General features: G+C 35.9%; 3 long non-coding RNA genes across 3 annotated transcripts; all 3 read right to left on the minus strand.

Moving 5' to 3' along the window:
- Positions 1–1,740: 1,740 nt before the first annotated feature.
- LOC140164019 (uncharacterized) lies at positions 1,741–6,275 on the minus strand. Its single transcript, XR_011860464.1, has 3 exons — positions 6,165–6,275; positions 2,333–2,401; positions 1,741–1,810 (listed from the first exon to the last, which is right to left on the minus strand). It is a non-coding gene; the product is annotated as an uncharacterized lncRNA (long non-coding RNA).
- Positions 6,276–6,619: 344 nt separating this feature from the next.
- LOC140164020 (uncharacterized) lies at positions 6,620–11,841 on the minus strand. The gene is made up of 4 exons (XR_011860465.1): positions 11,728–11,841; positions 10,622–10,777; positions 10,059–10,214; positions 6,620–6,766 (listed from the first exon to the last, which is right to left on the minus strand). It is a non-coding gene; the product is annotated as an uncharacterized lncRNA (long non-coding RNA).
- Positions 11,842–16,781: 4,940 nt separating this feature from the next.
- LOC140164022 (uncharacterized) lies at positions 16,782–25,353 on the minus strand. The gene is made up of 3 exons (XR_011860466.1): positions 25,012–25,353; positions 18,052–18,106; positions 16,782–16,955 (listed from the first exon to the last, which is right to left on the minus strand). It is a non-coding gene; the product is annotated as an uncharacterized lncRNA (long non-coding RNA).
- Between the last annotated feature and the right edge of the window lie 269 nt (positions 25,354–25,622).

The raw sequence follows: 25,622 nt of genomic DNA on the forward strand, positions 1-25,622 counted from the left end.
GTTGTTGCACAGCTAATGGCCCGAATGGCCCTTGAAGATTTTGGGTTAGGTTTATTTCAAGCACTGAAATTTAGACCAAATCATATGCCATTTTTTACGATTGGGTGATCAATATTGTGGATAAAATACTGACCGTTTTGACACCCGTTTACATACTTTTTTGTTTAAAACATTAACAGTGTAACATGGCTGTTCAATTTTTTAAATCAACTTTTCAGGGGGAAAATCCCCCCGTAGATATCAACAATGCGTAATGAATAAAAAAGGTGACCGTCCTCGTTTTTGTTTTGGTCACCTATTTTGTTTAAAGCAGTAATTAAAATAATAGTGACAATGAATGTCCACGAATGGATTCAATTATGCCTTTATTTTCACACATTTCTTCCAAACAAAGTTTTACACAAATATATTAAACATGGTCCGTCAGCCTCCGCGCCAGGTCGGCAGCTCTTTTTAAAAGCGAAATTATTCGAACGAACTTGTGCTATGTTGACGTTTTTCCGTCAGCTATATTAGCGTTCTGACGTCGACTTATTATAGTTTTGGCGGCTTTTCGTGACCAACGTATCGCCGTCGCGGAACAGACAGATAATACTGCTACTATAGCAGTCCTATAAATAACTTTATATAGTGTCGTGCTGCACATTTTGATTGCAAAGTCCTTACTATCCCATCACATCTGATTGCAGAGTCCTTACTATCTCATCACCAACACAGAGGGAAGTGTGTTGTCAATGACAGGGCGGGCTGAATACCGAAAATACGCCTTATACGGTATTTTGGATTTACATGTAAATAAAAAAAAATCCGCATTTAGATTGTAACATCCACCAATTATCTGTGCAGCTCCCCAAATTCCATTGGGTGAAGGAAGTTTTTGATAACCAAACAACTAATCACCGATTTTTGCGATACAGGAGGAAACTGGAGATCCCGGAGAAAACCTGCCAGAGCGAGTATGGAATCGGGATAAACCAAGTGCACATGAGTCCTTGGGCTGCGCCGGGGCTTGAACCAAGGACCTCAGTGGTGCAAAGCGAGGGAATTACCGCTGCGCTAACTCGCCGCACATATGTGGATATCTGGGCAATTCCAAGCATTATTCTGCATCGCGAAGTTTTATATGCGAAGTTTTTATATGCAAATTACTGGAAATTAGGGTCATTCGGAAAAGTTTCTCCTACCTTAATCATTCACTTACCAAAAATGGTCTCAATTATGCTATTTACCTATATGTTTGGTTGCTTCATTAAAACGAAATTCATGTGCAAACTTCGCTTTGCGGAATGATGCGCTTGGAATTGTCCATCTCCTCTATTTCTAAGTTTCGACCAGGATGCCGCCACGGGTGACGACTTTCATTGGGCTATTCCAGAAAATAGATGCACACCATATAGATAGGAGTTCGGATTTGCGGACTTTTTGTCCAGTCGTGACTGTTGGAAATCCAGACTTTGGAAATCCAAAGGCAAAAAATTCCAGCAGAAATATGTAGTTCAAAATCAGAAATCCTGAATTTGAGAGCTCATTTTGGACAATTTTGTGATTTTTCTTTCATTTAATTGGATTTCCAAGCTTTATCAAGTGACATTGGCACTTGTCGTTTTCAGGAAGCAGACTTGGCAATCCGGACTTTTATTGGATTGAAAAGTTACTCCTCTATAGGGGGTGTGCACTTATTTTCTAGAATAGCCCATTTGGCAGATAGGGCCTATGTTTAGATATGGATGAGACAAAATACCTTTGGAAAGGTTGTCGCTGGCTTCATCCTCTGCTGTATTTATATTATTAGTATTATGGTTCCCGTGAGCTGCATTCATTTTTAAAAAGTTGAAAAGAAAGAACAGTAATATAGCGTTAGAGATGCGGATATCGATAAAAAGTATCAGGAACACTGAAGTGTCGATATTAGACTTTAGACATAATTATTTGAGCTTACTGCGCCTAATAATGAAAGAAATCTATTCATGTTAAGCCTCATCTTCCTTGTTTGCAGAAACTGAGTCTTTTGAGTCCTTTGATGCATGGGTACAAGCAATTCAAATACAGAACATCTGACACACATTATATTCAAACACTAAATCGAACTCCTATAACATTATGCTGCTAATTGCAGAGTCCTTGCAATAACATTACCAACAGAGGGGGGGGTGTTATTAATGACATGGGATGGAGCTGAATACCAAAAATACGCCTAATGCGGTATTTGGGATTCATGTGTGCACATGTTGATATCGCACCTATTTCTTATTTTCACCGGGGTGCCGCCACTGGTGACGAGTCCCGTTTGGTAGTTATGCCTATGTTTAGATATGGCTGAGACAAAAAATACCTTTGGGATGTTTGACACTGACTTCATTCTCTGCCGATTCTATATCATTAGTGTTATTGTGCATGTGAGCTGCAATAATAAACAAAAAAGTTCAAAAGTGAGCACAAATTTAACGTTAGACATTCTGATATCGTTAGCAGAGCCATATTGTAACATGCGGAGGAAGACGCCCTCAACGGTTTCAAAATTCAGATCTTTACACGATTTGAATAAACTAACATGTCCTTAAAAATCATGGCATTACGTGCAGAATTTATGACACAATCAGAGACTTTTAATCTGGTGATCTTGATTGGCTGAAGATCTGATGAGATTCCTTTGATGGTCTCACTTCTTGATCCAAGATTCGGCAATGCCCAAGATCCTGTCTACCCAAGGAAAACCCCTGGTCTACCACAGTCTCTCAGTCTGCCGCTTCTTTGAATCGACAGCAAAATCGAGCACTATTGGCTCTACTACCGCCTTTGGTGTATTGGAGAGAATAAAATACACCAAGCAGAGCAGAAAGCTTGATCAAGAGATCTCCCGAGAGTGGAATTTATGGTCAACATAGAAGACCATTTGGAAAACACTAGCATAGGATAGCGAAAACATAGTCAGCAAGACTTTGGACTGAGACTGTGGTAAACCAGGGGTTTTCCTTGGGTATACAGGATCTTGGACACTGTCGTATCTTGGATCAAGAACTGTCAAATGAATCTCATCAGATCTTCAGCCAATCAAGATCACCAAGCTTAGATAAGTAATCGTAGTAAAAAGAAATCTGTGTAGTATTTCTCAGTTTTTTTGTATGATTATGTATTGTTTTTTGATTGACAGCCATACTGCACTAATTAATAAACAATAATCAATTTGTTGTATATAATAAACAGTGTGTTTGTGTGTTTGTTGTTGAGTGAACTCGGATGCAGGTAATTTTGGCCTGGGTCATTTTAGTGACCATAACATTCCAGAGGCGGATGTAAGTCTGTATTACTTGGCAGTTGGCAAATTCATGCACATTATAATTCGTGCATTACTCTATGAATGCATTGTAAACATTTGGTGCGACGAGACCTATTTTAGTTTCAAAAAGTTTTTTACCTGGAGCTCTGGGGTGTGAGCGCCTTCTCTCTCGCTCGCACTCTTCGCCGCTCGACCAACATCGGTATGGATCAGGGCTTTGCCGCTCACCCACCCACCCCGACAAACACTGAATTTTAGTCTTATCTTGATAAGACACGAGCAGTTTTTCGGCAGGCACATAACCATCCAAACATATTAGCTTCATCAGCCGTATGCTTCGACTATTTTTTAATACGTATTTATTAATACACACGTGACCACCGTCGCGCTGCCATAAATGCTTGTAGACAATAAGTCTCAAACTGACTACACTACGCAGCGGATGGTATTCCTGTACATTTGAATGCAAAGGCGGAAACAACACGAGAATACTGTGCAGCCAAATCGTCTATTTTGTTCAACTTTGTGATTATATTGTAAACGTTTCTGTCGATAAATATTTGTTCCGTCGGCATGTGCTTTCAAATGTTGTTTTTGATAACATATTATAATTTCGGAATCCCCTCCTCATGTGTAATAATTTTGCTGTTCAATTAATACTTTTAATGATAAATATAGTCAAATCATACTGATCAGGGTAGCGCCCATTTTAGTAATTTTAGAAAGTATTCCAACACAGTCTGTAAAGACACAGGTATACAAATTTCAAGACCACTTAATTTCAAACCGTTAAGATTGAGTCAGGTTTCCCTAAGTGAAATCATCGAAATAAACTGCCAGTCCATATTGATATTAGACCTTTTTCCCCGCCAAAATGTGTTTGAAATACAGAATATAGAGTTGTCTGAACTTTTTGAAGAGAAAACCTGCATTGTTATACTCAATTTTTTTGGGCCGAGTGCGCTCATGAATCTAAAAACTGGCAATGTAAGCCTACTTTTACCATGCACAAGCAGTGCACACAAAATTGCAATTGCAATTGACCCCAAAGTCCCATCGTGTATCGACGGCCTAAGATGTACCGACGATCCAAAATAACCGTACCCCGCATTGAAATGTCTTTCCGCAGTAACAATTGTTGAATTTTTAGTAAATAATACTAACATTGCTGGAAAATAACGAAACAAACTTTCTAATAATCTCATGAAAAACCTGTACAAAATCCCCACAGGAAAAGTGGCGGCGCTGTGCTTAATTAGCTAATTATAACGCCAGTCCTTGGCGACCACCATAACAACAGATGACGCTCGCAGGGTTCGCAGGTATATTTGCCGCAGGTGGAAAAACCGCGGTTTTAACCGCTTTTGCCACCCTTGCCGGCAAAAACAGGTTTTTGCCGTCAAAAATCGAACCCTGGACGCTCGGGGTATTTGAACTCTTCTTTAAAACATGTGATGCATAACAAATGATCAAGGTTATGAATTGTGATACTAGAGGAAAAAAGGTATCCCTAACGGATTAGTAATTGTTATGCGATTATCTTATTTGCCACGATCCAAAGGAGATAACTTCCATACAGTTAATATCATGCAGCCTCACTACAGCGATTTCCTATCTAGCAGCGCATTATAGTTTACTTTCGACTTCCAAAATTGTTCAGTTTTAACATCAGATCAGGCTAAAAATGCCAAAAATTACCGATCACCAATGATAGAAGCATATCATAGTGAAGGAAAATCTAACCGTGAAATTGCAAGATTGTTGAATATTGACGAGGAATCTGTTCGATACGATTTGAGAAAAAAGGAGATTTATGGCTCAATGGACACTCGCCCGAAATCTGGACGGCCGAAAAAAACAACACCAATATAATAATAACAACCGAACCAAAAGAGCGTTTGTATCAAACATTATTGATGATGACCAGCAGTGCAGTCGGAAACACTGCAAGTCGATCATGATAACTTTTTGATAGCAACAGGGTATTGACGTCATAATGAACCTCATTAAACAGCGCCGCCACTTTTTTCAATGTAATTTTACTGTGTAATTTACCAAAAGATATTTTTTCTTTATTTATTTTTGTAATAAATGATGGTTCCAGGTTCTTGCAATTATGACTATTATTGATTAAAAGATTTATATTTTAGTGACAGTTAGATTTGATACGTTTTCCATTTGTAGTATCATTACAATTTAACATTTTCTAAGGTTATAGGGAATGTGGAAAGACATTTTAACGCGAGAGTATATCGGGGTTAGTTTTAATCTAATTATTACATTTTTACAAGATTACCAGTACTAATATTTATTTCTTCTAAAATATGACCTGCACCACAAATGTAATGTCGGCAAAGCTTGATTTGGGATATTATGATCCATTGATCCTCTCAAATAACAATAGAAAACAAAGGGTTTCGCTACTTGTTTTACTGACTGCTTACTACCTATTACAAACTATTTTTGCATTTTTCTCAAAAAATTATAGCGCATTGGTGACAAGATATGTATATTATAGAGGCAATGACTACAACTACTGCACTGGAAATTTTATTTCAGCACAGACATCAGTTGTGGAGTTACAGTCAAAAATGAGGGAAACCAATATTTGATCAATAAATCAATAACTACTTGCCTTGAGTTGCTGAATTTTCAGTGTAGTAGTTGTAGTCTTTGCCCCTATAATATACATATCTTACCTGTCACCAATGCGCTACAATATTTGAGTTGAGAAAAATGCAAAAATAGGCACAAAATTGGGCAGAGGTTTAGTACCCCCTTAAGCTTATTTGGAGGGGAATTGGCCTGTCAAATATATCAAAAGTGAAAATTCGGGCATTGCATCCCATTGTGGTGGGCAGCCATTTTTACTATGAAGAGATAATACCTTTGTACTTGTAATACATTCCAAGTGCAACTACAACCCCAAGTAGGCTTCCTCCAGCAATGACAGTAGATATAGATATAGCACCAGTAGGCTTTACTTTTACGTCGCCCTCTATATAACAAAAACAAAAAGATCGGTGTATAGTGTATAGCCCGTATGCGTATTGCGTATGGGTGCGATTTATTCAGTGGCGTAACCAGCACTTTTTCAGAGGGTGTTCAAGGGAGGGGCGGTTGTGGCAAGGCAACTTTTAAGGTGGGGGGGGCAAACTTTGACGAAAATGATCAATAATGGGCTAAAAATACAAAAAAAAGGCCCAAAAATCTTAAATATCATGGCGGCCAGCATCCCACGGGGTGGGAGTGGGGGTGGTGGATGCTCCAGGATGCCAAATTAATGAAGTATGGGTCAAAATAGGTCAAAGTGTATTCCCAGCAAACACTTACTGTCACATATTCTCTCAGGATGAGGTAGGTAACCTCGTTTGCAGCTACAGGTGTGGTTTGGTTGAGCAGCATCACTTCCTGAGGTTTCAAAATGGCAAATTCCGAATGGTCCACACAAACCGGTCTCATTACCAAATTCATTCAAACAAGGATTTTCTGTTAAGGTTTTTGATTTAATAATTATTGTTAATGGACAAACCCTCACTCTTGCAATAAAAATAACTTACATATTTTTAAACAAAATACATTACACTTATTAGGACAAATCGTAGTCTAGGTTTATAGAAACAAATAAAAAACACATAGGGTGATCAACAAGATTTAATAGTATGGCCCATTTTCTGTATTATCTAACTGGCTTCCCTTAGGTAACGCGCGCGAAAGTTAATGCTATTCATTTAATGTCTGGTGTAAATTTCAAAATTGTCTGACAAACACCACATTCCCGAATATCACCAAGAGAGGAGTGGAATTGTGCAAGAATACTATTTGGGTGCACTATTAACTATGGCAAATTTATCCTGACTCTCTGCTTTTCTTCATAATTAATATTTCTTTTCATCTGGTACGGTAGTAATTAAGGGTGCGAACTCTTTCTAATTATGCAAGAAGCAAATCTTTTGACAACTGCCGTATTTCAGTGAAAATATGAATACTATATTGGTATGCCTCATTTCCACAGTATAAAAATGGATTTCGCATTGAGCTTATGCCACCAAGTTTTTGTATTTAGTAGTAAGTTTGTGGTGGCATTTACATACAGGGTGTCCTAAAAAAGAGGCCCCTTATTGCGCCATCTTTTTCTGCTATTTTAGAAAAGTTGATCAAGTATATGTTGGTATGTAAAGAAGCCTTTACCCGTTAGCTTTAATAAACCGAAACAATTATTTCAATCGGCTCATAACTTTTGAAGATATGCCCTTAAGAAATGTATCCGTTTTTCACTCTGTCCACGGAGGAGGTTTTGCTACTTCAAAGATTAAAAAGTGCATGCATGAATATAAAACACTCCTCGATGATAACTTTATAAAATAACAACTTTGTTTTAGGGAATGGGCTTTACCGGAAGGCTTGTGGGTTATGGATTTTGTTAAGTGTCATTAATTTGGGCGAAATTGATGTGGGATGGGACTTCTTTTGCTATACTTGCAATTTTGCGGTTATTTTATGCCTTTTTGTTTTATTATGTTTCTTACTTTCTTACTTTATTGTTTCTTGCTTTCTTTTTATTGACAACATAAGTCATTTATCTTTTTGGAATAAAAGGTAGCACTGAAAAGGGCTGTTTAGTTTGTCTTTGGTTCTGCCCTCTACCTGGTTGCCTCCTTGACGAATACAGGTTTCAGCCCTAGTCCTCATTGCATCAGTTGCGTTGCGTACCAACCTTGTGCGCCGGATAGGCCTATTTGCGAATATAGCAGTAATACGTTTGCAAAGATCTTGGATTTTGCCACAAATGAAGAAATCAAGTGGTGTGAGGTCTGGTGATCGTGCAGGCCACTCCACAGCATGACCCATCCCAACCATTATGTTTGCTATCCGTGGACAGAGTGAAAAACGGGTACTTGTCTTTAAAAGGGCATATCTTCAAAAGTTGTGAACCAATTGAAATAAATGTTTTGGTTTATTAAAGCTAACAATTAAAGGTTTCTTTACATACCAAAATATATTTGATCAAATAGGCGAAAAAGAGGGCTCAATGAGGGGCCTCTTTTCTTGGGACACCCTGTATGAAAGAAATACTTATGAACAGAAAAGCTTGATTTCACACATCTATTCGACCCTGCATGAAAACCTCATTTGAACCCATCTCGCTCAGTCAGTGTTGCCGATGCCTTCTAAGCAGTGAAAGAAGCACACAGGCGTGGAGAGTGAGGAGGAGATAAGTTTAAGTGTCCGCTTATAGGTTCTAATTTAAACCAGCCTAATCACGAAGCTCCCGTGGCCAACATTTTCAACATCATTCGCAAAAGGTTAGAAAAGGTTGCCAGAAAATGTTTAAATTTTTAACGAGCTAGTCTTCGTTCAGCTTCTGACATCACCCGGCTATCCGAACGCACTCCTACTAAAACACTCATATCTGCTCATAACCGGACTTTTACATATCGCTCCGCACATCTGGAACACCTTACCAGCTGAAATCAGAAACTGTGACACACTCTTCAAGTTCAAAAAATGTCTGAAAACACACTTGTATCCAAATGATGAATAATGTTTTTGCTTGTAACATTGTATAATATATATTTGCCATTTTCTCTTATTGCCGTTTTTCACTGGTTCATACTGCGCTTTGATCTTGATGTAACAGCGCTATATTAAATGTACTTTTGTATGTATGTATGTATGTATAAATGTTGGGATATGTAAAGTGTATAAACGTTTTCATAGCATTTTCATAGCATGATAACTTACTGCAAATTATAACATAATGTTATTTAAATGTTGACAAAATATTTGGCAACAAATGTTTGCAAAAAATATTTTACAATTACATTTTGAAAACATTTTAAAAGTTTTCTAGTGTATTTTCATACAAAACGTTTTAAAACATTCTCATGACCTTTATATAACCCGACATTTAATGTTTTTAAAACGTTTTTACCAAGACCAAAAATCCAAAATATAACCCCAGTTAAAACGTTTTAAAAACCTTTTTGTGTTTGCTGGGTAGGCACGGGTCTTGTGAACCTGAGGTCCTGGGTTCGATTCCTGGGGGAGATAACTTTTTCTGTTCGTCTCCTTTATTATTTGCGACGGCGAATCTAGTAAAAAAATATTTTTATTTACATAATTCCCGTGCATTCGATACTGTAAACATATGGCACCTGGCAGCTATCAGGTGGGACTTCGTGAACTAAAATCTTATATGTTTCAGAATAAAACATTGCTACTTACTCAAACATGTGTTGTTGTATGCTTGATAACCAGAATCACAGATGCACGTATGATTCTCCCCATTAAAACTTTCACAACGTCCATGGCTACCACACGGATGCTCTGTGCAAGGGTGAACTGAAAAAGAAACGTTCAAAACGCCAAGGTGTGATCCGATCGACAGCTTAATACAACGTTTTGCTTCGCATTGAACTTGTGGAACTTTTGGAGTTAAATGCTATAAGGTTTGTGTGAAAATTTTGTTCTAAAATGTATTTTCCTGGCAAAATTACTGAATATTCCTTAGATTACGGAGCGGCGTTATCAGTGGTTATAGGGCATATTTTCAAGTAAAACGTGTAACTATAGTAGTACGTGTATCTCGTCTCAAGTTGATAGCAACGCCAAGTTGGATTTCGTAGTGGCAGATGCAAATCAGTGTGTGTACTAAATGGATTTCTTATTTGTTGTACTGGCTGGTTATATTACCTGTCTGCCTATATTAGCTGACTTTTAAATTTCCCCAACCACAACTTTCCCCGAACTTTCCATAACTTTCAGTACACATACTTACTGTCACATATTCTCTCAGGATGAGGTAGGTAACCTTGTTTGCAGCTACAGGTGTGATTTGGTTGCGCAGCATCACTTCCTGAGGTTTCAAAATGGCAAATTCCGAATAGTCCACACAAACCGGTCTCATTACCAAATTCATTCAAACAAGGATTTTCTGTTAAGGTATTTAATATAATGATTGTTAATGTGCAAAACTTCAATCTTGCAATTAAAATAACAAACATTTTTTTTATTAAAAAAAACAAAACATACATTTTTACATGTTTTAGGACAAATCGTTACCTAGGTTTATAAAAACACATTGGGTGTTATCAATAAGATTTAATGTTCTAGAAACACTAGATAAGATCTAGAAACACTACCACTCACCAAAACCAGAGCCAACAAGATTCCTGATAGGAATCGAAATATTTCTAGTGAGTACCTAATTTATTTATTTTGGATCTGTCTTGAGAACATTAGCTTACCAGTGAAGATTTAATGGTATGACCCATTTGCTGTTTTATCTAACTACCATTTTATTACACATACTTTCAGTATATTTTCAGTACACATACTTACTGTCACATATTCTCTCAGAATGAGGTAGGTAACCTTGTTTGCAGCTACAGGTGTAGTTTGGTTGAGCAGCATCACTTCCTGAGGTTTCAAAATGGCAAATTCCGACTGGTCCACACAAACCGATCTCATTACCAAATTCATTCAAACAAGGATTTTCTGTTAAGGTGTTTAATGTAATGATTGTTAAACTTCAATCTTGCAATTAAAAAAACATACATTTTTTACATTTTTTAGGACAAATCGTTACCTAGGTTTATAAAAACACATTGGGTGTTTTAATAGTCTAGAAACACTAGATAAGATCTAGAAACACTACCACTCACCAAAACCAGAGTGAACAAGATTTCTGATAGGAATCGAAATATTTCTAGTGAGTACTTAATTTACTATTTTTGGATCTGTCTTGTGAACATTTGCTTACCAGTGAAGATTTAATGGTATGACCCATTTGCTGTTTTATCTAACTAACATTTTATTCCTTAATTGCATTGTTAGAATCTCCGAGTCCCCTTGGTTACCGCGCGCGAAATTTAATGCTATTAATCACATGTCTGGTTGCTAATTTTAAAATTGGCTGACAAACACAACATTTCTGAATATCACAAAGAGAGGAGTGGCATTATCAGACGGACTGGGTATTGATTTTTTTTCTTTCTTCCATTCTTTCTTTCTTTTTTGGTGTACATGACAAAAGTAGGCCTAAAAACTTGGGCATTGTTTAGTGATTATGGATTTTCTTAATTTTACCTCATTATTTACCTTATGATCAGAAAACCACCTGGACAGTTGTTACTAATATTATGTATTAATTTTGACAAAGAATAACAAAATTAATTTATACATTATGGCTTTAATAACCCTGTTATTAGTAATCCGAAACGTAAGTAATTAAACAATGGCTGAATGATCTACAAAATATACACTTTGCTTGTTTGACAATAATTGTTAAGATATTAGTGCATAAAGGACGTATCTCATATAGCTGCCCCATATACATTTCACAATGTCTGCATTATATCGTGTAAACATACGACACCTGGCAGCTATTGTATATGGGGGAACTAAAACCTTCGATATATGTTTCAGAATAAAACATTGCTACTTACTGAAACATGTGTTGTTGTATGGTTGATAACCAGAATCACAGATGCACGTATGATTCTCTCCATTAAGACTTTCACAACGTCCATGGCTACCACACGGATGCTTTGTGCAAGGGTGTACTGAAAAGAAACGTTCGAAAGCCATTAAAGGGGTGTGAACCTTTCGACACATTCCCACATTTTGCGTCATAAAAACCGAGATTTTGGTATCAGAAGAAAATTTTTCTTGTTACTCCAGCAAAATTTAACGCCGGCGATATTGTGGTAACCACAACCGGAATTATATACTATCTATCCTATAGGTATTGTTATACAGACGTTTTTGCTTCTCATATTAAAACCACTTGAGCAATACAATTCAAAAGTTAGAAACATGGTAGGCCTCAATGTAAGATAGACAAACAGAACATGAAAACTCGGATCACGGCCCTTTAAGAACAATTCAATTTTCGTAAAGGATCGGAAAGGGATCTGCTCGTGTTTCGATTTTTTTGGGTTTAAAGAGATATTCGTACAATGATTTAATTAAACGATATATTAATGGGATATGTAAGTTGTGATAAAAAACTTTGACCGCGTACCGTGCTACTGAATTCAAGTTTTCTTTATTCTTTGAGTAATAATAAAGCACCTTCGTATAAGATTCGGGAAGACATTATTTAGGCGTATTAAGGTGAACGGTAAAAGGTCACAGAAATTTCAATACACCTCAGAATAGTTCATAATAATTCATATTTAATTAACTCATTAACTTTTCTTACTCATGTATTACAACAACATAATGAGAAAGTGCCAAATTGCGAGTTAATACCTACCTGTCGGACAAAATGTGTTTCCCCATGTAGAATAACATCCGGTCTCCCTTTTGTCAATTCCAATTGTACATAGTGATGCATCTCTTTGAAAAAATTCTACTATGTGAAAATATGTTGCTCTTAGGGCACCAGCGCTTATAATCCTTTTTTTTTGCTCTTCACTTTTTCAAACCACCGAAAAAAAAAATTGGGTCAACCTTTTTGGGTTGTTGAGGAAGGGGCGGCAAAATTGAATTTTCTTCAGCCCCCCGGGGTAGGAGCGGCCACGGTACGCCACTGCTTATGGTACTTTTAAAGATACAATGCAAAATAATGTCTATTACATTTCTGAGTGATCCTGCCTGCCCCCTTAAACTAACTTAAATTGGTAACAAGGAATAACTATAGAGGAGTTCAGATTTCCAGACTTTCTGTCCAGTTGTGACTGTTGAAATCCAGATTTTTAAAAGTGTCTAAAAGCAAAAAATCTAACAGAAAAATGCTTCAAAGTCAGAAATCTTCAATTTGAGACTTCATTTGGGACATTGCCGTGATTTTTCTTACATTTAATTGGATTTCCAGGATTTTTCAAGTAACATTGGCAACTGGAATTCAAGCCGTTTTCAGAAAGCAGACTTGGAAATCCGGACATTTCTTTGATTGAAAAGTTACTCCTCTATAGGGGGTGTGCACTTATTTTCTGCACAGGGGGCTACTGGTCATTGACCAGGGGTATCATGCGTGGCCAAAGATTCAAGTAAAAAGGGTCTTTTTTCATGATCAGGCACTGTACTTACGTATCGTGAATAGAGTATCTAAAACAAGGAAATTTGAGAAAAAGGGTATACCTTGTACAATAAATCATTGTTTAGGGTCCTTTGAGACAAATGTAGTATGTAATAAAGGTTAAAAGTTATGAACTTTTGAATTTGTGTTTTCCCAGTTATCATGAAGGGTTTTAGAGTCAAAATATGACTGATTTACTTGCTTCTAATGGGGCAAAAATAATATCAATACTTATTTAGGGTATGAAATTGCACTTGTCATACTTGTTTAAGGGGTGCATTTTCAGACCTCATAAATACTTGTTTAGGGTGCTATTTGAAACTTCGTGGCCATGCATGATACCCCCTTTTCTGGGATAGCCCATTATACATTTTATCATCTATATTTACATCAAAAGCCTTACGATTTACTTGTATGATTATGTAATTCACCACATTTCTTTTGTATTTTGCTATTATTTGTTCAATAAAAAAAAAAAATAAAAAAAAATAAACATTCTGTGATTTGATGATGTAGTCCTTTTAATAAACGCAATGTAACCATTAAAATATTAATAGAGGGCCTACTTGTAATACAGGACTTACATTTATTACTTGACTAGAAAATGACTTCTGGCTTTTATTAATTATTTCTTTGAGGGTACACAACTTCTTGATTAGGCGAGGAAAAAACACTGTTTTACGGGCGGATGGATTTTTTAAGGTTGGTCTGAACACTGGAAATATGGAAACTTTCGAGCCTCATAACTTTTAAATTCTTGGTCTAAAGTGTATAAAAGTATACATATTTAGAATGGCAAAGACTTGGTAAGTTCATCTGTGAGGTCAAATTTGGGCCAAAATGGCACTTTTGGCCCCAAATCCTAAAAATAACGGTTTTGGCCCACTTCTTTTTCGTGCATCATAACAAAAAAATTCTTGGGCCAATTTTTTTTTTTTATTATTTTTTAAAAACTAAATTAAAATATCTAGGACCCGTTTTTTCATTTTCTTGAATTTCGACCAACTTTGAGAAATTTGCGCCAAAAATGTCAAAAACGCTGATATTTAAAAAAAATCATAAAAAGCCCGATTTTGGCCCAAATTTCAAATATTTTTGGTGAAATTGGTCAAAATTTGACCTCACAGATGAACTTATCAAGTCTTTGCCATTCTAAATATGTATACTATTATATACTTTAGACCAACAATTTAAAAGTTATGAGGCCCGAAAGTTTCCATAATTCCAGGGTTCAGACCAACCTTAAGTAGGGTCAGTCGGTCAGGATTTTTTTATTTGGTTTAAATTTGGTTTTATGGAGGCCAAAATGACAGTTAAACAGTGGTGTAGACACTTGAGGGGTGGGTGGAGGGGAAGTTGCCCCCCCCCGTGAGAGGGGGGGAGCATCCCCCAACCAGGGGCCAGTCCCCGAAGTTGTGAGAAGTCTTGCCCCTCCCCCTCCCTGTGGCTGTGGGATGCTCTGAATATTTTTCAAAAAATTCCGGAATCATCAATTTTGGCCCCTAAACGGTTGATTTTATATAATTCTAGCAACAAGTAAAAAAAAAAAAATTTAATCCCAAAAACACAAGATCTGGCCAGTCGGGCCTATAAAACGGAGTTTTCCGTTACCTTATGCTTCTTCTATTATTCATTTATTTACTTTAGGCCTATATTTTTTGTTTTCATATAATTACACTTTTCGATGTAAAAAAAAAAAAAAAAAAGGACAAAACAGAAAATCATACCAAAATATTAGAAACAAAGCTCGTATTCACACGCTATTTAAAAAAAAACATTCATCATAATCCAGGTCTGTCGTATGTTGAAAGAGAAAAAGAATTATATTATTACAGGTAGGCCTATCATGTTCCGATACTAAATATTTTGTCAAATTTGGAAAAGTGAAAGCTGTGCCAGTCAAATTATTTTCGTCCCAGAATTGATCAAATCACAATCTTGAAAAATCACAATTTTGGAAAGGATACTTTTGATTTAGGCCTATGTAGGCCCTATGTATGCGTTTTAGTCCGGGGTCATAGTTTGATTTTCTGAACTTGACATGGAAAAAGAAAGTCATAAAAAGTGAACCATTTTGACAAAGTTACCTTATTAAAAAGTCACTCCAGGTCGAGATTATTGTTCATTAAAGTCCTTAGGGAAACTACATCGCTTGTCTTTTTACCTAAGCAATCGCATTTTCTTTCCTAGGCCTACTACTCTTATAATAGGCCTATCCCCAATCTGGGAATAAAAGCTAATAAAATCCCTGGCAATGCACCCTGGCAATTCACCGCACGGGCCATGATTTTTTCATGAGTGATGCTCATAAATTCGATATTTTATTCATATTGTGTGTTACCTACTGTAAATCTATAATTTATCTAGTATAAATTAAATATACATGATAAGTAGCTACAATTTTATGGAATTAATACGATAGAAATACCAAAATTAACTTTCAGTGCAGTTATAAATTATCACAGAGTTTGTGCATCAACTAGACGGTGTTTTAATGTTACGAGTTGTGAGTTCAGTCAGAGTGCCGGTAGGCACATTTTACAATCAGTAAATCCAGATTTCTAAGAGGAGAGCAGATAAAATACAAACATCTTGAGGTAGCCCTTAATGTAACTTAAACATGACATGAGTCACTCCAAAAAATAACGAGTCCGTTTTCTGTAAATGGCCATCGTCCACCCACGTAATTTACCACAGGTCAACATTTAGGTAAGCTTTCCGGGCTATAAAATTTCCCTAAACTCGTTAAATTATGTCTCAAATATTTCAGCTAATGATCACACACGAATTAAACCACAACAAAAGGAGTAAAAATCATGTCTGTTATTTATTTTATTTGCATTTTATTAGAACTACATGTAACATTTTCGTATGCACTAATATCATAAAATATTTTATAGTGTTTGAAATTACAATTGCGATTTAATAATAGAAACGTTGAGGTGTGGAATGCTGCCCTCTATTTTTTAATAAAAGTCCTATACGCCAGTGGTTAAGCGACCAAGGTGAATACCCACCACGGGAATACGCACCGTGATATATCTGACGTAGGCGTGTATGTTATTTTTCCTCGAATTAAGCATGTTAATGTGCGCACCATCATGAGTCATAGTATACATTTCATCCAAATGTGATGAACTATTAGTTGCAGATGTATAGGTGGGCTAATAAATGTCGTCTATATTATGTGATGCGATCAAGCCAAATCAGTCGGAACTCAGAAATATTTTGTTTCCTGTTTTCAATGGGGGTTTTCTGCCAAATCCAGCTTTGTAAATGCTGTTTACTATATACTAAGAAACTGAAAATTTAACATTTCCGAGAGTATATTCATATATCTGAATGGTCATATTCAAACAACCGATTTAATTATAATGTTAAGTACAGAGGTATTACTTTCTTGACCAACTGGTAGGCCTACAGCTGTATTTTAATTCCTACATGAAGAGTATTTGAAAACAACTCAATACTCACCCTGTCTTTCAATAATATAGGAAATTCGTATGCATGTATAACTCCCGTTGCCCAACGGATGATCAAACTGTAGAGACTTTGTGATTTCTGTTAATTTGAGCTCGGTCACTTGTCCTGCTCTGTGGTTCTCATCAATGGGGTAACGTATAGAAGGTGGGACGGGGCATACATCTGGGTCTAAAACAAGAAAATAGTCGGCATTTCATGTACATATCCTTAAAACTTTTGAATCCATGCTTTCTTCAAATGTTTTCAGCTTTGACAGCCAGTTGCCATGGCAATTGCCATGAGCATGAAAGTTAGTCTTATAAACACAGTGGTCAATCTGTCATCCTAACCAACTGGACTTCACTTGGGTCACCATATTATATGCCCTCCGGCAATTCCAGCCCTGAAACTCACTCCCCTGCCCAGCTGACCTCCAGAGCACCAGGAATGTGTTGACATGCAAAAGGTCAAACATCAGCAGGTGTCCAGGTATATGAGATCAAATTTTGAAATCCAATATCAGAAAATGAAACCAGTGAAACAAAATTTATTACCCTCGCTTTTCTCTAATCGAGGGTAATTTTGCTAAAGTTCTTTAAGGACCCGTCGACGAAATGGCAATAAGTGATAGATCTAATAAGGCCGAAAAGGAGGTATGTTTGCCCTTTCAGCTCAAAATTTACTTGGGTCGGTAGGTCGATTTTTAAGAGCCCAAAGAATGCTATAATCCCACTGGAACACACAGAATTTTTTTAATTGTTCCAACTTTTGATCTGATATTTTAAAGCAAAGCTAAGACCTTGGTGAGGCACTGGTCTGAGGTAAAAGTCTGAATTTAGTTGGCATCATCTGTAGATTAAATTCAGATTTCTGTCGTTCCCATTGTGGCATTTAGAATTGGATAATTTAAAACAAGTTATCATGAGAAAGTTCCGTTATTATGAGGGGGTGTAAAGCCATCGGTCCCATGTACAGAGAGCCATATACCTATCAAGAGCTCGCAGTCAGTTTCCGAAACTGTAGTATAGACCTACTCTTGACTGTCCAAGTCCCACATTTTATTATCATACTAGAAAATGAGGTTGTTGGGTTAAGGAATAAGTGCACCTATTTGGGGTGTTCAGTTTGTATATTATCTTCACTACATAAATGCATAATAAATTAATAATACTATTATTATAATATACGAGTAATATACATGTAATGATAACAACAACACTGTTTATAAAAGTAGTCCTAATAATAATATAAAGAAGATGGAGAAGCAGATAGGCTTTGTACATACCGATATAAGACAAGGTGTGGCAGGGCTGTATTTGTTGCTGAGATCCATCTGAAAACTGATTAAACAAACAAACAAACCCCGGTTTTATAATTATGGCATTTCAAATGTAATCGATAATAAATAATTCATAGAAAATTTCACTTCCTTTCGAAAGCACCAAAGGGACACCAAGAGTTGACGAGATAATTGACGACATAGTTGACAAAACAATTCCGAGATGATGAGATATATGATAAGATAACTGACGACATAATTTCTAGTTGATGAGATAATTCCGAGATGCAGACATAATTTCGAGATGATGAGATAAATGATGACAAAATTGGCGTCATAATTTCGAGTTGATGAGATAAGCGACAACATAACTGACGACGTAATTTCGAGTTGATGAGATGATTTGGAGATGACAACATAATTTCTAGATGATGAGATAAATGACAACATAGTTGACAACAAATTTCGAGTGGATGAGATAGTGACAACATAATTGAAGACATAATTTGATGAGATAATTTCGAGATAACGAGATAATTGACGAGATAATTGACGACATAACTTCGAGATTATGAGATAAGTGATATTGTGATAACATAATTGACTACATAATTTTGAGTTGATAAGATAATTTCGAGATGACGACATAATTATCTCATCAATTATCTCACTGTCTCAAAATCTCGAAATTATATCATCAACTCGAAATTATGCACTCATTTATAGTCCGGGTAAAGTATCGGCTGACCTCAAACAAATTGCAACAATTTTTTTACCACAATGCCTTTCTACAGGGTGTCTCAATTAAAATAGGCCCTATGGAATGTGGTGCATAACTTAGAATATCGGCAGTAAAATAAATAATTTCTTAAAGATTTAAAAGCCACGAAGTGTCTGCTTAACATTGGTGCAAAAATTATCAATATCCGTTCACGCGTCACTGAGATAAATAAATTTGCACAAATAGACACATATTTTAACCATTCCAATGGGGTAATACACATTAACGATAATGTGTAGTTTATTATAAGGAAATAAAAGGAAACGCCAAGTGTTGCTGAGTAAGAGTTTAAAATCAATCACCCAAAGAATGTTTTTTCACACGTTTCTCTTTGGGTTAAGGGCTTGGAGAGCAACGTTTGCACAGTAACTTTTGTGGGACCTGAGAGCACATAAACATATCGAATTGCATTCTGAATACGAGGAATGTCCTGATATCAAATATGTATATTTTTTTAAATTCGCGATATAACACACATTTTATGCAAATTATTTGTTTGATACTTTTTGTACTTTTGATATTTAACCATCATCGAAGTAAACTTCATAAATCTAATGATATGTACTTAGTGTATTTAGCTGGAATGAAAAGCCGACCATAAATTGAACATTTTAACATATTGAGTTTTTCTTATATGTCTGATGTGCTCTCCGGTCCCACAAAAATACGTGAGAATATCGCTGTTCATACATTTATATTTGTCAACCAACAGCAGGGCGAACTTTATATTGAAGTAGCTGAAAATTGATTCAAAAGAAATTGGTTCCCTCAAAATGAAATGTTCAGGTGACAGTATTGATGGTGAAATAAACAAAACTTGATAAACAACATCAATAACAAAGAGGCATAGTTGCAGATCAGGCAAGTTATCTCCTACCTAGCAACACTAGGAAGTTAAGGTTTGACACTATTTTAAATGATTACGATTTGGTAGTTCACATTATATTGCGAAATGGTAGTGAGCTTTGGCAAAAATTGCATTGATATTACAGATATACTTTTGTAGGTCCTGTGGTTCTCGATTTGTTGTAAAGAGGGATGAAACAACATCACTTTTGTAAAACGTACATAACTCATTAACAGCAATAAATCAAGCAAGTTTTCAAAGTATGGAGTTTTCCAAACCATCAGTGTTATTAAACCGTTAGTGTTATTTATTGATTTAGATGATGAAAATCGATCTTTTGGCTGTTTCGACCAACAATACTTAGTCAACCATTAACTTCATTAATTTCTTCAATTCTAACAATGCAACACAATATTGTTAATGTGTATTTTCCCATTGGAAGGGTCCAAAAATGAGTTTTCCAATTATCTCAGTAACGAGTGAACGGATTTTGATAATTTATGCACCAATCTATAGCAGACACTTCATGGATTTTGAATCTGCAAGAAAGTTTTAATTATACTGCTAATATTTTAAGTTATGTCCCCCGATACACAGGGCCTATTTATATTGAGACACCCTGTATAATGTCCCTAGAATGACATACTAAAAGTCCCTAAATATCCAAGTGGTGGAAATATGCCTAATTTGCATAAATCCAAAATAGCCGCCAATCCACAGATTTTTCACTTTATTTTGAATTTAGAATTCATCTTATAGAACTTTTGAGGTACGTAAGATGCCTAAAATGCTTATTCCAGAATGGATAATCAATACATGTTTCACAAGTTTGCCAAATGTCTCAATATGGGTGCCTTAATTTGCATAAATCCAAAATGGCCGCCAATTTTGGGACATTTTATATTGATTTGGTCAACATTCCCAGTCTACACAACGTTTGAGGTTTAAATACCTAAAATTTTAGGATCGGTAATTTCTATGTATGTTTCGTAAGTGTGCAACGTGCCTTAAATTGTGTTTCCTAATTTGCATAAATCTAAAATGGCCGCCAATTTTGGGACATTTTATATTGATTTGGTCATCATTCCTAGTCTACACTAAATAAAGTTTGTGGTAATTTAAATACCATAAAAGCACATTTTAGGATCGGTAATTTCTATGTATGTTTCACAAGTGTGCAACGTGCCTTAACATGTGTGCCCTAATTTGCATAAATCCGTAATTTTTGAACTTTTTTTTTTTCATAATTCTCATATTATGTAACTTTTGGAGCAGTAATTTTTATGCCTAAAATACATGTTTCAGGATGGGTAATCTCAAAATATGTATCCCAAATGTTTCATATACCATCATCATTTATCTCATCAACTCGAAATTATGTCGTCAATTATGTCGTCACTTATCGCATCAACTCGTAACTTTGTAGTTATTTTTCTCATCATTTATCTCATCTCAAAATTATCTCTTAAACTCAAAATTAGGTCGTCAATTACGCTGTCACTTATCTCATCGACTCGAAATGTATGTCGTCATCTCAAAATTATCTCATCGACTAGAAATTTATGTTGTCATCTCAAAATTATCTCATCAACTCGAAATTAGGTCGATTATGTTGTCACTTATCTCATCGACTCGAAATTTATGTCGTCATCTCAAAATTATCTCATCGACTCGAAATTAGGTCGTCAATAATGTTGTCACTTATCTCATCGACTCGAAATTATGTCGTCATCTCAAAATTATCTCATCGACTCGAAATTATGTCGTCAATTATGTCATCATTTATCTTGTCATCTCAAAATTTCATGATTTCATAGAAGTTGTTCAGGACTTTGGGTTGGGTATACGTGAGGGGAATTGGATGCAATTTTATGTTTTGAAATATATGGGAGTAGCGCAGTGCTATACCACCAGCATTATGTAAGGCGCAAGCAAGGGCGTCAATCCGAAGTTGATCGCAGGAGGAACACAAGTTTTTTAGACCGCGGAGCAGGCAAGCGGGAGGCAAGTCGTCGGAAAATTTTACAAGATGGGCGCCAACTGAAGGCATTTGGTGGACACTTTTTACACTAAAAATATTAGTTACGAAAAATGTTCAATATGAAGACCCATTTGAAGCAGTTTGCAGTTTATTTGTAGTGGCGTTCCTGGACTTTTCATACTATTTGAAGTGAAAGTTGATTTACATTGGGATCATCTCTCAAAAATTTACGCTTTTTAACTATTTTATACCCAAATTAAGGTGTTTACCAAATGTGTACGTATTTACACAGAACTAAGAACAAAGATTTTTTTCCTTTGAGTTGGGACCATACCAACAGCTATCACACTAATATATACATACATGTATAATTTTAGCTATTTTTAAGATAGATTTTTGTTTCTTTATCAACTTATTTGCCTTTTTCTGCTTTTTTATGATAAATTTTATTCCAAAAACTGTATAATGTGTGCATATTGAGGGCGCTATTTACATTTTTTAGATTTAATTTAGCCATAATAATATTAGTTAATAATAGTTATTCCTTACATTTCATGATAAAAAGTTTTTTTGAAAATTTCCTTGGCATTTGTTACTCTTTTTCTGATGTTTTAATACCATTATACCAGTGTCTACACATTGTACTGATGAAAACACGATTTAAGATAACCTTTTCACCTTTTCTTTAAAATGACATAGGCCTAGTTTTACATGCCAAACAAACCACGATCTGCGTCATTGCAGTGTGTTATAAAGTCAGATCAAAATAATATTATTTGACATTTTGAACTTTAGTACACATTTTAAGTGATGTGAACAACAAGTACAGGGTGTCCCAGAATAATATATTAAAAGTTAATTTGTTTTTGCTATGACATTCAGTGCTATATTGGGCATATTGTTTGTAGTTTTAAATTCTACATCCATTTACCTTTCTTAGGAATTTCCGATTTGGTAAATTGAACGTTTTGCATTCATATTTTATGGCATTTTGATGATCAAATTTTAGAACAAAAACCCAGTACGTTGAAATGTTTATCCCTGTACAGCCAAAACCTTGACATTTTACCCAATATATCAATTTGTAAGCGCTGTTTAGCAGAGTCATAGTTCATTGAATTTACAACAGTATGGCAAAACAGGCGAAAAGAGTAACTTTTGCACAATATTTGCAATTTAAAGAAAATTGGCCATTGCCCATTCTAATGTAGCTCGTATATTGCCAACATAAGTGCCCTCTTTCATTTAATGACATGAAATTTGAAAAATATTGTAAGGAGCACTTGAGGTTTTGACTTTTAAACCTACATTTTGGTCAAAAAATGTGCTTGGATAGGTAGTTTTCAACACATTTACCACATTCGCCTTGCTATAACATTGAATTGCGTTATCTGTTAACCTAATGTTAAAAAGTGTTTTTAGGGGAAAGTGATTGGATGAAAGGAACACTTGATGTTTGGCAAAACCAATCACAGATGTCTATTTTCCACTAGATCTCACACACTTCTTATGGTGTTATGCACTCAACCGTGTAGTATAACACAGACTGCGTGGAGGCTGCTGGGAATTTCTGCATACTCGGGTGTATCGAGGTGAAAACTGTGCGTATAGATGCATTTATAAGAGAATCGTTTTTGTAGTCAAACCTTTTCATATGAAATGATGTTTTTGTACGCTAACTCCATAAAAATAGGATAGCACAAAATATTAGATTTTGTTTAACCCGTGCGATCAGACAAGAAATTTGACATATCTTTCACAAAAAACCCGGAGTATTTTATGACATTTCGTGACATCTAGCGGTCACCAGGGTCAATTTCCAAAATGGCTCTACATCTTATAAGGGGTGGTGCAATAATTAGGTGTACCCCGGGATGGTGAATTATAGAAGAAGGCAAAGATTTTTTGGCAGGTCGAAAGGGGAGTTAGACGATTTTTGACAGGTCAAAAGGGGGGAAGCGATTTTTTTGCACAGATATTTTGGGCACCGTTTCTATTACGTCCTAAAAAGGTGTAAAAATCTTTAGGAACACGTTCAAATATGCAAAATTTCGTGCTCGCTGCGCTAGCATTATTATGGTAAGACAATTTCACATTTTAAATTCGGGTTCCCCAGATTCTTGCATGTGTATGGGGGGGCAAATATTTTTTGGCATGTCAAGGGGGGGGGCAAAAGTTTCTTGCGACGTCAAAAGGGGCAAAGATTATTTGGCACGGTCAGGGGGGCAAGCGATTTTTGGCAGACCATTTTGAGAATTCACCACCACAGGGGTTCATATAATTATTGCACAGCCCTAATCAACATTAGACAAACCCTCAAAACAAAACCAATGCTGGACTCAGAAACACCATAACCTTGTCAAGAATATCAAAATGTCCAGTATTCAATATCCACAGCCCTTTCCCTCCATATTTTCTATCACATGTTACCTGGTATACTAGTACTTTTAAATAATTTTAAATTCGCATCAAACATCACTTTAAGGCTTAAATTTCCTGATATCTCCTGATGATGTCACATCCTGTTGATAACCTTTAAGGTCTGTAACATTGATGACACTGCAGTATGTTCTTGGAATGATTATTCCCAAAATCAACTGATTTTACAAAAATGATGTACGAAAAAAATATCACTTTCATAGACTTTGCCATAGTTGATTTTGGATAAATAAAAATATGGCTATTTTGGCCGTTTAACGTGGAGTTCTATAGGAGGCTTAAAGTGATCCCAGCAAAAAGGTAAAAAAAATATGTAAAATAATGTGTTAATTGCTTAGTGAAGGATACGTCATTAAAAATGTCATTAGGTATTTCTAAAAGGAAAATGTGGCAAAACAATGAGGAAAACAGCAGCTTTGTCAAAGTTGAAGACCCATTCAAAATCCATGCACCTGTTTTCTTTGAAAAATAACACTTTGGTGTTTTGCAAAAGTTCATTCTACAAATCATAAACTTGCTTAATTTATTGTTGTTAATGAGTTATGTACGTTTTACAAAAGTGTTGTAAAAGCCCTCTTTACAACATAACTCAAGAACCACAGGACCTACAAAAGTATATCTGTGGTATTTGAATTCTTCTACACGCTCGCTATGAATTGAGCAATGCAATTTTTGCTAAAGCTCACTGCCATTCGCAAGATGCTGTGAACTTCATTTATTTTGCTGCTTCGACCAACAATACATCGTATCCTTAAGTAGAAAAATTACAGTTTCATTGAAAATGTCCTATTAGTTATCACTTTGCTATGTTAGCGCATTTATGATACTAACAAAGGTGCAGAAAACTAAATTTTGATGAAATTTATGGTTTTTCGAATTAGCAAATCGCTGAATAGACCTTTATTTATGATTACTTACAGTCCATGAGCAATCCGGGTTTGATACATTATCATTGATTAATGGCAGCACCAGTTTACTATCATTCATCGGCAGCATGAACATGGCTAACAACCAGCAAACGCGATGGACCGATGACAGACGCACAACTAGAAATATCTTCCCTTGCAACTGCATGGTCTGTAGATGGATGGACACTCTACATAGGATTACTACGGGTTGATCGCTTATTTCTAATTCACGGCTGGGCAATCTGATGTATATGTGTAGAGTATTACATAGTGACGTACAAGTTTTAGTGCTAGCTATATCCATATTTAGTTATTGCTTTTTAATGGTTTTTTCTCGGAAACTTATCCAAACAGTTGAAGGCCTTGCGTATAGAATGGATGACATGACATTCTCACATGACAATTCTCGTAAGGCCTTCGACAAGGTGCCGCACGTACCAGAAGCTGCTTAAAAATAAAAACATCATGGCATCGCAGGTAGTCTTGTTGAGTGGATTGGAGATTTCCTCATTGGGTGCACTCAGCAGTGGCGGCGCCAGGAATTTTTTTCGGTGGACATTAGGGGAGCAAAGTGAATTTCAGGGGGGGGGGGCAAAATCAAACAAATTTTGCGCAAAATTA

Source organism: Amphiura filiformis, chromosome 11, assembly GCF_039555335.1.
Source record: "Amphiura filiformis chromosome 11, Afil_fr2py, whole genome shotgun sequence".
NCBI classification, from domain to species: Eukaryota; Metazoa; Echinodermata; class Ophiuroidea; order Amphilepidida; family Amphiuridae; genus Amphiura; species Amphiura filiformis.